Here is a 14232-nt window from a genome sequence, read left to right as displayed (position 1 = left end):
CTATTTGCGTGGAATATTTTTTCCAGCCCTTCAAATTCAGTCTGTATGTGTCCCTTGTTTTGAGGTGGGTCTCTGGTAGACGACATATATAGGGGTCTGGTTTTTGTATCCATTCAGCCAGTCTTTGTCTTTTGGTTGGGGCATTAAACCCATTTACATTTAAGGTAGTTATTGATAAGTATGATCCCATTGCCATTTACTTTGTTGTTTGGGGTTCGATTTTATACCCCCTTTCTATGTTTTCTGTCTAGAGAAGATCCTTTAACATTTGTTGGAGAGCTGGTTTGGTGGTGTTGAATTCTCTCAGCTTTTGCTTGTTTATAAAGCTTTTGATTTATCCTTCATATTTGAATGAGATCCTTGCTGGGTACAGTAATCTAGGGTGTAGGTTTTTCTCTTTCATATCTTCAAGTATGCCCTGCCATTCCCTTTTTGCCTGAAGAGTTTCTATTGAAAGATCATCTGTTATCCTTATGGGAATCCCCTTGTCGTTTTTCCCTTGCTGCTTTTAATATTTGTCCTTTGTCAGTTTGATTAATATGTGTCTTGGGGTGTTTCACCTTGGGTTTATCCTGTTTGGGACTCTCTGGGTTTCTTGGAATTGGGTAGCTATTTCCTTCCCCATTTTAGGGAAGTTTTCAACTATTATCTCCTCAAGTATTTTCTCATGGCCTTTCTTTTTCTCTTCTTCTTCTGGGACTCCTATAATTCGAACATTGGGGCGTTTACCATTGTCTCAGAGGTCTCTGAAGTTGTCTTCATTTCTTTTAATTCTCCTTTGTTTTTTCCTCTCTGTTTCACTTATTCCTACCATTCTATCTTCTATCTCACTTATCGTATCTTCTGCCTCCGTTATTCTACTGTTGGTTCCCTCCAGAGTGTTTTTGATCTCATTTTTTGCATTATTCATTATATTGACTCTTTTTTATTTCTTCTAGGTCCTTGTTACACATAACTTGCATCTTCTCAATCCTTGTCTCCAGGCTATTGACCTGTAACTCCATTTTCTTTTCAAGATTTTCGATCATTTTCACTATGATTATTCAGAAATCTTTATTAGGTAGACTCCCTATCTCTTCTTCTTTGTTTGGTTTGGTATGCATTTATCCTGTTCTTTTACCTGATGAGAATTTCTCTGCCTTTTCATTTTGTTTAGATTGCTGTGTTTGGGGTGGCCTTTCCATCTTCTGGCAGTTTGTGGTTCCTCTTTTTGTGGAGGTTCCTCACTGTGGGTGGGATTGGAAGGCTGGCTTGTCAAGGTTTCCTGGTTAGGGAAGCTTGTGTCCATATTCTGGTGGGTGGAGTTGGATTTGTTCTCTCTGAAGTGCAATGCAGTGTCCAGTGGTGAGTTTTGAGATGTATGTGGGTTTGGTGTGACTTTGGGCAGCCTGTATATTGAAGCTCAGGCCTATGTTCCTGTGTTGCTGGAGAATTTCCGTGGTATGTTGGCTCTTGGGTGGTGCCTTGATTCAGTGTAGGTATGGAGGCTTTTGATGAGCTCTTATTGATTAATGGTCCCTGGTGTCAGGAGTTCTCTGGTGTTCCCAGATTTTGGACTAAACCTCTTGCCTCTGTTTTTCAGTCTTATTGTTCAATAGCCTCAAGACTTCTCCATCTATACAGCACTGATGATAAAACATCTAAGTTAATGATGAAAAGTTTCTCCACACTGTGGGACACCCAGAAGGGTTCACAGAGTTACATGGAGAAAACAAGAGGGAGGAAGGACATAGAGGTGACCAGAAGGAGAAGACGAGGAATCAAAAGGGGAGAGAGCAAGCTAGCCAGAAACCACTTCCTTATGTACTCTCCACAGTCTGGACCCCTCAGAGTTGTTCACGGATTTACACAGAGAAGAGAAGAGGGAGGAAAGAGACAGAGGTGGCCAGGAGGAGAAAAGTGGGAATCAAAAGGAGAGAGACAGATCCAGCCAGTAATCAGTTCCCTAAATGTTCTCCATAGCCTGGAACACACAAAGAGATTCACAGGGTTGGGCAGAGAAGAGAAGGGGGGAGGGAGGAGATAGAGGCGACCTGGTGGAGAAAAAGGAGAGTCAAAAGGGGTAGAGAGCAATCAAGCCAGTAATCTCACTCCGAAGTAGAAATGGATACTGAAGATTGGATTCTTAAAGGTACAAAATTGATAACAAATACCAAAATGCAAAGATTTAAAATCTAGGGTAGAGGTTAGATTCTCAAAAATAAAATATTAAAACAACAAAACAAAGTCACAAAAAATTATAAAATATATATATGAAATTTGCTTAAAAATGGGGTCTTTTTTTCCCAAGGCAATAGTAGGTTATAAAAATGAAAACTACAGGAGTAATAGAGAGATTAAAATTTTAAAAATATTTAAAAATTATAATTGTTAAAATATATTCAGGAATTTCTCTGGAGCTGTTGCAGACAGGGTGGGATCAGTTCATTTTCAGATAGTTCCTTAATCTGGTTTATACTCCTCAAGATTTTTAGGCCCCTTCCTATGTAGTTGGTGCTAACTATGGGATTTTAATCTGTTGCACCTGTCACTTCCAAAGCGGTTCCCTCTGTGTATTTTAGCTTCTTCTGTTTGCTGGTCTCTTCAGTGTCTCATTTCCACCCTGACACAAGGGGGCGATGGTGGTCACTTTTTTAGGCTCACTTGTTCAGTCGTGCTGTGCAGAGGGAGGAACACTGCAAACAAGTATCACTGCGTGTGTGGGGAGGGCTCACAGTGTTTCAGCCACACTGGGTTTGCCCCCTGCTCACGGCATGTGTGCTTTCATGGCCTACACTTCTCAGGCTCTAGGTTGCTCTGCTGGGAAATGACTGAGACAGGCCCTGGGTTGCATGCACTTCCCAGGTCTATGTCACTCAGGTTCGAGGTCTCAGGTACTCCCTGTTCATGCAGCTCGGTTTTCTGGGTGTACAATGGGCGTGCCTTCTCAGGGGTGCCGTGTGTGTCTTCTGGGGAGTTGATCTCTGGCTGCGACTCTCCCAGTGGATGTCAACCGTCCAGAATCCCAAGAAGTCTTGGTTAGCAATGAAGCCTGCTTGCAGTTTGGTGGAGGATGCCTCTCTGGGGCCACGATTGCTTCCTTCTGGCTCTGGCTGCCCCTGCTTGCCTGGCTCTGGCAGGGGATGGGCTGGTCCACAGCCAGCTAGCTCTGCTCAGTCCTTCGTTCTGTGAGTGGGCCCGGCAGTGCCTTAGGTTAGGGCTTTTCATGAGATCATTCTCTCTCTCTCTCTCTCTCTCTCTTTCTCTCTCTCTTTGGCTATCCCACAGTCTGGGTTGCTAGCTCACATTAGTTCCCTCAGATTGCCCTCAGGGCATCCCTCAGATTGCCCTCAGGGCATTCCTTACCCTAAGCAATGCAGCTTGTGCCTCCCTGTCCAGCCCCCACTTGCTAGTGGCAGATGCGAACGTCTGGTCTGTTTTTCTGCTGGGAGTTGCCACTAGGCACGTAATCTGTGGGTTTTAATTATTTATATATCCTCCCGGTTATGTTGCCCTCTGAGATTCCAAGACTGGCGACAGACACGCCGGTGAGCCTGTTTCTTGGTGTGTGGAAACTTCTCTCTTTTTTAAAACTCCCTTCCGGGTCAGATCTCCATCACTACTGCTTTTGTCTCTCTTTTTATCTTTTATATTTTGTCCTGCCCCCTTTCGAAGACAATGGACTGCCTTTCTGGGGGCTGATGTCCTCTGCCAGCATTCAGAAGTTGTTTTGTGGCATTTTCTCAGCGTTCAAATGTTCTTTTGATGAATTTGTGGGGGAGAAAGTCGTCTCCCCATCCTATTCCTCTGCCATCTTAGGAACGCCCCCATAATTCTCTATATCTTTCAAGCAGATAGAAGATTGCCTTTTTTCCAAGCTATCTTTTCGAATATTTATATAGTGAACAGCCTAAGAAGATAGAGTCTCCCTCTCCAGAGCAAAGGGCAAGTTATACTGGAAATTATGCTCAAGACATTTCTTTCTCAAGGCAAGGATCAGGCAAGCTTACTACCTTTTATGAAAGACTCGACCCATAAGCTAGAGGTGCTTCTCTTATAATGGAACCTACTGCACATGCAGGATTTATCTGGCCTTCTGCAACACCCTGTAGGGACTGAGGCTTAGGGAACTCGTGGAAATGTTGATACTCTGGCTGCCACTAACACTGTGAGTATTCAAGTCCTTTGTCTCTGACCCAGGAGTCTCATGTTTTCCACCAGCAGCCATAAAACCATGGCCAGCTAACTTGTTAGCTTTCATGGAGGATACAATTTTAGACCCTGTGACTCAACTACAGAAGCCCACACAGCCAGAGCCTGTGTTTGGCAACAAAAGTAGCCTCCACAGTAAGTTCGCACACAACATTGAAGAGATGCCCTTGCTCACTGAAACTAGAGAAAAGCTTACACACCAGTGAAGATAGAGCCACTGAGCAGTTCACCCAGAAACTGGAGAGCCATAGAAGTTCTCACATTGTTATGAAAGTTCCAGGGACCACAACAGATTTCCCAACCTGAGGATCCAGCAAAGGGACTGAGAACCCCCAGGGAATTTGACTCTGAAGGCCAGTAGGATTTTAATACAAAACTTCCACAGGATTGGGGGAACAGAATCTTGAAGGGCACAAACAAAAGCTTGTTCACACCAGGACCCAGGAGAAAGGTGCAGTGACCCTAGAGGAGACTGAGCCAGACTTGCCTGTGAGTGTCCAGGAGTCTCTGGCTAGGAATGGGTTGACAGTGGCCTGCTGTGGGGTCAGGGGCACTGAATACAACAAAAGCCAGGGCTTGCTGGCATAAGTCCTTTTGAAGGAGGTCGCCATTGCCACCATTACCCCTACCATAGATTGGCCTCAGGCTTAACTGCATGGAGGGAACACAGCCCCACCCATCAACAGAAAATTGGATCAAAGATTTACTGAGCCCATCAGATCAAGACCCAGATTCCCCCACAGCCAGTCCCTCCCATCAGGAAGCCTCCAGAAGCCTCTTATCTTATCCATCAGAGGGGCAGACAGACTGAAAAGCAGAATCACAGAAAACTAACCAAACCAATCATGGGGATCACAGCCTTGTCTAACTCAAGGAAACTATGAGCCATGCTGTGTAGGGTCACCCAGGACGGACAGGTCATGGTGGAGAGTTCTGACAAAATGTGGTCCACTGGAGAAGGGAATAGCAAACTACTTCAGTACTCTTGCCTTGATAACCCCATGAACAGTATGAAAAGGCAAAAAGATATGAAACTGAAAGATAAACTCCCCAGGTCAGTAGGTGCCCAGTATGCTACTGGAGAAGAGTGGAGAATGATTGAAGAGTTGGAGTTGGAGCCAAAGCGAAAACAACACCCAATTTTCATGTGACTGGTGATGGAAGTAAAGTCTGATGCTGTGAAGAACAATATTTCATAGGAACGTGGTCCTATGAATCAAGGTGAATTGGAAGTGGTCAAACAAGAGATGGCAACATTGACATTTCAGGAATCAGTGAACTTAAATGGACCAGAATGGGCAAAATTAATTCAGATGACCATTATATCTACTGCTGGGCATAAAAATCCCTTAGAAGAAATGCAGTAGCCCTCATAGCCAAAAAAATTGTCAGAAATGCAGTACTTGGGTGCAATCTCAAAAACGACAGAATGATCTCTGTTTGTTTTCAAGGTAAACCATTCAATATTACAGTAATCCAAGTCTATGCCCCAACCACTAATGCTGAAGAAGCTGAATTTGAATGGCTCTACGATGACCTACAAGACCTTCTAAAACTAACACCAAAGAAAGATGTCTTTTTCATCATAGGGGACTGGAATGCAAAAGTAGGATATCAAGAGATACCTGGAGTAACAGGTAAGGTTTTGCCAAGACAATGCACTGAGGGCAAACGCCCTCTTCCAACAATGCCAGAGACAACTCTACACATGGAATGGACATCACCAGATGGTCAATATCGAAATCAGATTGATTATATTCTTTGCAAGTGAAGATGGAAAAGCTCTCTACAGTCAGTAAAAACATGAGTGGGAACTGACTGTGGCTCAGACCATGAACTTCTTATTGCAAAATTCAGACTTAAACTAAAAAAAGTAGGGAAAACGACTAGGTCATTCAGATATGACCTAAATTAAATCCCTATGTTTATACAGTGGGAGTGACAAAATAGATTCAAGGGATTAGATCTGATAGACAGAGTGCTGAAAGAACTATGGGTGGAGGTTCTTAACTTTGTACAGGACGCAGTGATCAAAATGATCCCCAAGAAAAAGAAGTGCAAAAAGGCAATATAGTTGTCTGAGGAGGCCTTACAAATAGCTGGGAAAAGAAGAAGCTAAAGGCAAAGGAGAAAAGGAAAGATATACCCATCTGAATGCAGAGTTCAAAATAATAGCAAGGAAAGATAAGAAAGCATTCCTAAGTGATCAGTGCAAAGAATTAGAGGAAACCAACAGAATGGGAAAGACTAGAGATCACTTCAAGAAAATTAGAGATACCAAAGGAACATTTCATGCAAAGATGGAAAAAATAAAGGACAGAAACTGTACAGACCTAATACACAAGAATACACAGAACTATACAAAAATATCTTAAAGATACAATGGTGTGATCACTCACCCAGATTCAGACACTGTGGAGTACAAAGTCAAGTGGCCCTCAGGAAGCATCACTATGAACAAAGCTAGTGGAGGTGATGGAATTGCAGCTCAGCTATTTCAAGTCCTAAAAGATGATGCTGTTAAAGTGCTGCACTCAATATGCCAACAAATTTGGAAAAGTCCACAGTGGCCACAGGACTGGAAAATGTCAGTTTTCATTCCAATCCCAAAGAAAGGCAATACCAAAGAATGTTCTCACACACTAGCAAAGTAATGCTCAAAATTCTTCAAGATAGGCTTCAACAGTATGACAATCAAGAACTTCTGGTGGTTCAAACTGAATTAGAAAAGACAGAGGAACCTAAGATCAAATTGCCAAAATCTGCTGGATCATAGAAAATGCAAGAGGATTCCAGAAAAACATCTACTACTGCTTTATTGACTATGCTAAGACCTTTGACTATGTGGATCACCACAAACTGTGGAAAATTCTTAAAGAGATGGGAATACCAGATCACCCTACCTGTCTCCTGAGAAAACTGTATGCCAGTCAAGAAGCAACAGTTATATCTAGACATGGAACAACGGAATGATTCCAAATTGGGAAAGATCTACATCGAGAGTGTATATTGTCAGTCTGCTTATTTAACTTCTATGCAGATTACATCATGCAAAATGCCTAGCTGGGTTAAGCACAAATGTGAATCAAGACTGCAGGGAGAAATATCAATAACCTTAGATATGCAGATGACACCACAGTTATGACAGAAAGTGAAGAGGAACAAGAGAGACTCTCGACGAAAATGATGGGGAGAGTGAAGTGAAGTGAAGTCGCTCAGTCGTGTCCGACTCTTTACGACACCATGGACCATAGCCCACCAGGATCCTCGGTCCATGGGATTTTCCAGGCATGAATAATGGAGTGGATTGCCATTTCCTTCTCCAGGGGATCTTCCCGATCCAGGGATCGAACCCTGGTCTCCCGCACTATAGGCAGACGCTTTACCATCTGAGCTTCCAGGGAAGCCCAGGGAGAGTGAAAAATCTGGCTTAAAACTCAGCATTCAAAAAACAAAGATCATGGCATCCGGTCCCATCACTTCATGGCAAGTAGATGAGGGAACAATGGAAACTGACAGAATTTATTTTCTTGGGCTCTGAAATCACTACAAATGCTGACTGCAGCCATGAAATTAAAAGACCTTCTCCTTGGTAAAAAGCTATGACCAACCTAGACAGCATATTAAAAAGCAGTGACATTACTTTGCCAGTAAAGGTCCATATAGTCAAAGCTAATGGTTCTTCCAGTAGTCATGTATGGATATGAGAGTTGGACCCTACAGAGGGCTGAATGCCAGAGAATTGATGCTTTCGAACTGTGGTGTTGAAGAAGATTCTTGAGAATGACTTGCACTTCAAGGAAATCAAATCAGTCAATCCTAAAGGAAATCAACCCTCAATATTTATTGGAAGGACTGATGCTAAAGCTGAAGCTCCAGTACTTTGGCTCCCTGATTTGAAGCACTGACTCATTAGAAAAGACCCTGATGCTGGGAAAGATTGAAGGCAGGAGAAGGGGACAACAGAAGATGAGATGTTTGGATGGTGTCACCACCTCGATGAACTTGAGTTTGAACAAGCTCCAGGAGATGATGAAGGACAGGGAAGCCTGGTGTGCTGCAGTCCTGGGGTCTCAAAGAGTCAGACATGACTGAGAGGGTGAACAACAACAAGTTAAGAAGAAGGAAGGAAAGGAGTATAATCAAGCATGGAGAATGGAGGAAGAAGTTAGGCAGGGGTATGGATGGAAGACGAGAAAGAGATCAAACAGGAAGGAGGGGAAGGATGGAGGGGAGGTCTGACAGGGAGAATTAGATGAATGGAGGTTGATAAAACATGGAGGAGTTGAGGAATGAGGTCAGGAAGGTGAGATGGATGGGGGCTGATCACACAAGGAAGAAGGGATTTTGGAGGTGAGAAGCAGGGAGAAGGTGACTGGGGACGTGAGGTAGGGAGAGTAAGAATGAAGGGAAGTCAGACAGTCAAAAGAGAGGAATTGAGGGTGGACTTTCAGGGATGATTGCGGGTGGAATGTCAGGCAGGGGCTGGGAAAAGAAAGTAGATGAGCAAGCAAGGAGACAGGAGGAACTGGGAATGATTACACAGTGAGGAGCAGAGGAATGTAGGCTGGACAGGCAGTAAGAGAGAGAAATGTTTGGGGGTGTGGTCAGGCAAGGAGGTTATCAATAAACAAACAGCAGCCAGGCAGAGAGAAAAGTGAGACAAGAAGATGATTGAGCAGTAAGAAGGGGGGAATGTAGTGGAGGTCAGGAGGAAAGCAAGGGACCCACAGAGGTTAACCAGAAGGTATGAAGGCATTCAGGCAGAAGAAGAAGGAATAGGAGGCAATTCCAGCATGGAGAACCAGAGGAAGAAGGTGGTGGTAGGGAGAAGGTGAGGAGTGGAGGTTCATGAGGGAGAGAAGGACAAGTCTCACCTTGGGGTCCCTTGAGTGCTCAGGGTATAACACCTGGAGTTGCTTGCAGTACCTCTTACTCTGTGGATTGTAAACATCACAGAAGAGCCTTGTGGCTCTGGGGAGAGATTGAAAGTGAGGGGCTAACTATTAGGAAGTTGGTCCCACCCTGAAGCCTGCCCACACATTGTCACCAACCCCAGCCAAGTGAGCTTCCCTGGTGGCTCCCCACCCCAACCCTGCCCCTAATTCACCCACCTCTGCCTCTGAGCCCACCCACGAGCTGCCCTTGATCTTGCCCAGCCTGCTCCTGATCCTGTCCACATCATGCTTTTGAAGCTTCAGCTTCACTATCAGTCCTTCCAATGAATATTCAGAGATGATTTCCTTTAGGATTCGCTGGTTTGATCTCCTTTCAGTCTAAGGGACTCTCAAGAGTCCTCTCCAGCACCAATATTTACCAGAAAAGGCAAGCATAATTAGCCTGAGGGCAACTTATTGAAGCTTGTGGTTCACCAGTTTCTATGTCCAAGATTCCCTCAATCAGTTAACTTTGAGCCTTTTTCCCATTATTCCCTAGCCGAGGGTTTCGTCCTAGGCTTTCCTGATTCCCTTGTTCCTGCAGGGTCTGCATTCTCAGGAATCTCTTTCTACAGTCCCTCTTCCAGTGTCTTGGCCTCATGTCATCATGACCTACAGTTTTCCCATCTACCTTGGCTCCCTTCACATGTTGTCCAGAGTAGGGCTTCATCCCTCAGAAAATAGTTGCAACCAAGTGGCTAACACAGTGATGTTTAACTGCTTCTTTTCTCCTTCCTCTTTCTCTACATTGTCCCCAAATTGAGCAGCTCCTGCTAGGTTTTATGTAATATTCTGTCTTAGGTTGACACGAAGTAGATTAGACCAGTGAGTGATTTTGTACTACCCCTGGATCCATGATGGTAAATTTTGGGAAGCCTCAACAAACTGCCAATGGAAATCAACTAGGAAATCACTAGTCTTCTGGATACACTGCTGTGATTTCTCCCAGCTCACTTTTCTTAGAAGGACTTCAGCTATGGCCATTTGCAGGCCCTCTCGGTGGGTCCCTCAAGAATTTAGTTCTTCCATTATTTGGGAGGTGGCATAGAGTCAGAGTCTTTTTTTTTCTTTTTCTAAAAGTAATTAATTTATTTTAATTGGAGGGTAATTACTTTACAATATTGTAGTGGATTTTGCCATACATAGTCACATTATTTTGGCCATATCCCCCCTGATGTGGTGGGTCACATTCCGGTCCTGACATGCCTGCTCCATCAAACAACCAAAGCCTGCTGCTTGCAGAATTCTGTGCAACTACCATTGCACATCCCCATATGAAGGGCTGTAAACTGGAAACACACTGCCAAGTACTTGTGCAAACTTCTGCGCTCTTCCCTGGGCCCAAAAAAGAAGCCTTCAGTGAATAATGAAGGGGAGTTGAACAGCATGTAGATTTGTACTGTTTCAACTCTGGGTAGCTACTTGATGGCATCTGTTTTATTGGCAAAGTGGTTAGGGAAGGCTAGCTGTCTTGTCATTGAGTCAGGAAAAATGTAGAATTAGATGACTCTTGGGTTTCCTTTCCCAGTTATTCCTTAATACTATTGCTTTATCATCTCTGCTTCCCTAGCTGTACAGTTTGTGGATAAGAAAATATTCTTGGAGGTCAAAATCTAGGCTAAGCATGAAATGGAATCAGAGATAGGGCATAAGAAACACACACCTCACTCTGGGAGATAATTCATTACTGTCTCCTTGTCCTTCTTTGCAAGGAAATCTACTATGTAACTGCCCATCTTGAAGATCATAGCTTCGTCCTTACTAGGAGTCAGATGGAGGCGTGAAGATGCAGAGCTGCCATGGAAAGGGAGCAAAAGGAGGGGAGACAGCAGAGAAATGAGGAGGAGGGTTTGGTGAAAGAGAAAGTGACTTTAATTCTCCATTTCCTCTTCCATTTTCCTCCATCTTCCCAAATGATTTTTAACCTTCTTCTTAGGATGATATTCATCCTGTAACATTAGCAATTCCTTTGCTGGGGCTGAAAGTGCAAGTGTTAGTCGCTCAGTCATGTCCAACTCTTTGCAACAATATGGACAGTAGCCAGCCAGTCTCCTCTGTCCATGGGATTCTCCAGGCAAGAATACCGGAGTGGGTTGCCATTCCCTTCTCCAGGGGATCTCCTGACCCAGGGATTGAACCCGGGTCTCCTGTGTTGCAAGCAGATTCTTTACTGCCTGAGCCACCAAGAAGATGTTCTTCTAAGAACCACCATAATATGTTAATTCATCCAAATTAATGGAAGCATCCTCAGGACAATGTAAGACTGTAGTTTCCTTTCAAATGGATTCCCTTCCAAATGTCATATTGAGCTGTATTGACCATTTAAGAGAAAAGATTTGCAGGTAACATCCTGGCTTCCCATCTTTCCCACCATTAAAGCTGATGGTGGCTCTGATGAACTTTTAGGTCCTGTATTATGCATGCCTACTCAAAAAGGAAATCTAGAATTTGGAGAGTGAGATCCATCCAGATAGTATTTGCAAAGAGCAAAGTGCTAAACTGGAATGGGGGTGGGGGGTGAGGGTGGGGAATCCGCTTGTCATCACCTCCCATTACAGCCACCTAGATGTGGTCAAGTACCCGGTGGTGGCACCAGCTTGGAGGCGCGTGGCTCAGTATACTTCAATGACGAGACCATCAAGGATGAGTAGCCGCTGTGGGCCACCTCAGCCGCTGACCACCTGGACGTGCTGCAGAGCCTGCTGTGCTGCGAGGACTTGGTAAGCCACACCACATGCACCCACTCGAAGGCCCTGCGTGCTGCCTGCTTTGGTGGCCACCTGGATGTGGAGCAATACTTGGAGGGCAAGCACCAGGCTACCTGGGGGTGGCCAACAGGTGCAGGCTTACACGTGCCTCCTGATCTACTGTTACACAGGCCATCGCCAGATCGCCCTCTACCGGTTAGAGCAGGTTTTCCACCTGAACCTGAGCAAGGTCAAGGGCAACAAGGCCCTGTGTGACTGCATCGAGGCTGGCAGCCTGGGAGTCCATCATGTGCTGTTCAGGTGCCAGGCCTTCAGAGAACGGGATAGCTATGGCATGACCATGCTGCTGGTGGCCCACGAGACAGACCACAGGAGCATGACAGAGGACCTCACCCAGGAGCAGCCAGCTGGAGAGGAGAAGCAGTCAAGGCTGGCCTGAGAAGGTCCCTCCACCAGCCAGGCATGTGTGCAGCCCCAGGGCACATGCTGCTGAAGTTCCTCCTCAGGGTAACCACTGAGCACCAGATCAGAAGCCATCCGGCAGCCTTGGAGTTGCTGGGAGCCACCTACATGGCTAAGAAATGGGATCTGCTCAGGGTCCTGAAACCCTTGGTAGGGGCCAGGAGCTGTGTCACCAGGGAACATGTATCTGCCTAAACCCGAGTCCCAGCTGGTCCTTGCCTCTGACTATTCCAGGGAGGTGACCACCACCAAGGAATTGGAGGCATTCATCATGCAGTCTGATGAGATGCGAAAGCAGGCACTGTTGACCTGAGGGTGGTGCTGGGTCCCTCCCACCTGGATATTTCCTACTCTATGTGTTACCAGGATGCTGTGTAGGCCAACTGGAACAGCTTTTAGCTCTGCATCCACTCGTGGAAATACATCCTAAACATGCAGCAGAACAACCTGGAGCCTCTGACTGCGGGTACCTTCCTATCCTCTAATGAACTCTTCTCCTATGTGCTCCAGAAACCCTTGGCCAAGGGGCAGCCTGATCATGCCAGCTGGCTTTGCAGATCTCATGTGCGTGCTGTGCAAAGGGGTCTGGGAAGTGGAGCAAGCCCAAGGAGCCCAGGGACTCAGCCCAGTTCACCAAGGGCCTGGACATCTTCCTCCACCTGCTCTCCCTGCTCGAGAAAGTGGAGTGCCGTCCTGATCAGGAGGACATGAAACCCCAGAGGGTGAGGGTCTGCTCAAGTGCACCCCTCTCCACAAGAATGGCTTCACTCCTGCACGTGGTGCTGGATACGGACCATGAACGTGGGCCACTTCTAGGGAGCAAATTCCCTTCCCCCAAGAGGTCAAGGTGCTCTCGACTGCCGGGTCGATCCAGACAGCTGGGACTTTGACAATAGCACCCCAGTCCACATCGCGAAGCAGAACAACTGCCTGGAGATTGTGAATGCCCTGACAGAGGCAGGGACCCACGTGGACACCACCAGCGCCTTCAAGAATACGGCCTGCAAGGTGCTGCATGAGAAGCTGCTGGCCAAGAGCACCATTCAGCCCTTCAACTATGTGACCCCACAGTGCCTTGGGGCCTTCACCCTGGACAACAAGGTCTGCTACAGGGGCTTCATTCCCTAAGAGCTGGAGGCTTTCCTCCAGCTGCACTGAAAGTAGTCAGAGAGGAGAACCCAGGAGGGGTGGGGTCCACACCAGTCCCCGCCCTCTCTGAGGACCTCTTTGGTGGCTGGAAACCGGGGAAGAGCTCACGGGGCCTCCAAGGTCCCCTCCCTTCATCATGGAGAAGGGCAAGAATCAATGAGTTGTCAGTAGTAGAACAGTCCGGACCACTTGCTCAGAGAACTGTCTTTCTCTAGGAGTCCGCACGCCCATACTCCACAAGGAGAAGATGCTCGACTTCCCACACATCCCGTTTGCTCGAGTTTCAGAGAATCTTGCTTTCTGACCCCTGGCAGAGGGAAGGCATCACCTTCCTCTCCTATTAGAAACACAAGAAGAAGCTGAGAGTTGGGTTTGGCCTCTACCTCTTACGTATTAGACAAGATAGATACACCCACCCAGGGCAGTGTTTGAATTGGGGGCTCTGAGGGGTCAAAGTGGGAGAATTCACCCGTCCAGCACTTTAACACCTGCTCCTTCTGCCCTGCTGTGGGTCAGACTCTCTGCCCCTTGGCTGCCAACCCCTTGCATAGCCTTTGTGGCTTGGTGTTATGTTTATTTACCTGGCAGAGTGGAGTTGGTGCTTACCAGGTGGCTTGGTGGAAAAGAATTCACCTGTAATGCAAAAGACACAGGAGATGTGGGTTTGATCACTGTATCAGGAAGATCCCATGGAGAAGGGTATGGCAACTCACTCCAGCATTGTTGCCTGGTGAATCCCATGGACAGAGGATCCTAGTAGACTACAGTCCACGGGATCCAAAGAG

General features: G+C 46.1%; 1 pseudogene; it reads left to right on the top strand.

Annotated features, from left to right (window-relative positions):
• Positions 1–8467: 8467 nt before the first annotated feature.
• On the top strand, positions 8468–13456 carry LOC129563891 (protein fem-1 homolog A-like; annotated as a pseudogene).
• Positions 13457–14232: the final 776 nt, after the last annotated feature.

The sequence above is a fragment of the Moschus berezovskii genome, chromosome X, assembly GCF_049115385.1.
Source record: "Moschus berezovskii isolate FMDL1 chromosome X, NW_MosBer_1.0, whole genome shotgun sequence".
In the NCBI taxonomy this organism is placed as follows: Eukaryota; Metazoa; Chordata; class Mammalia; order Artiodactyla; family Moschidae; genus Moschus; species Moschus berezovskii.
This window is presented reverse-complemented; position numbering and strand designations above follow the sequence as displayed.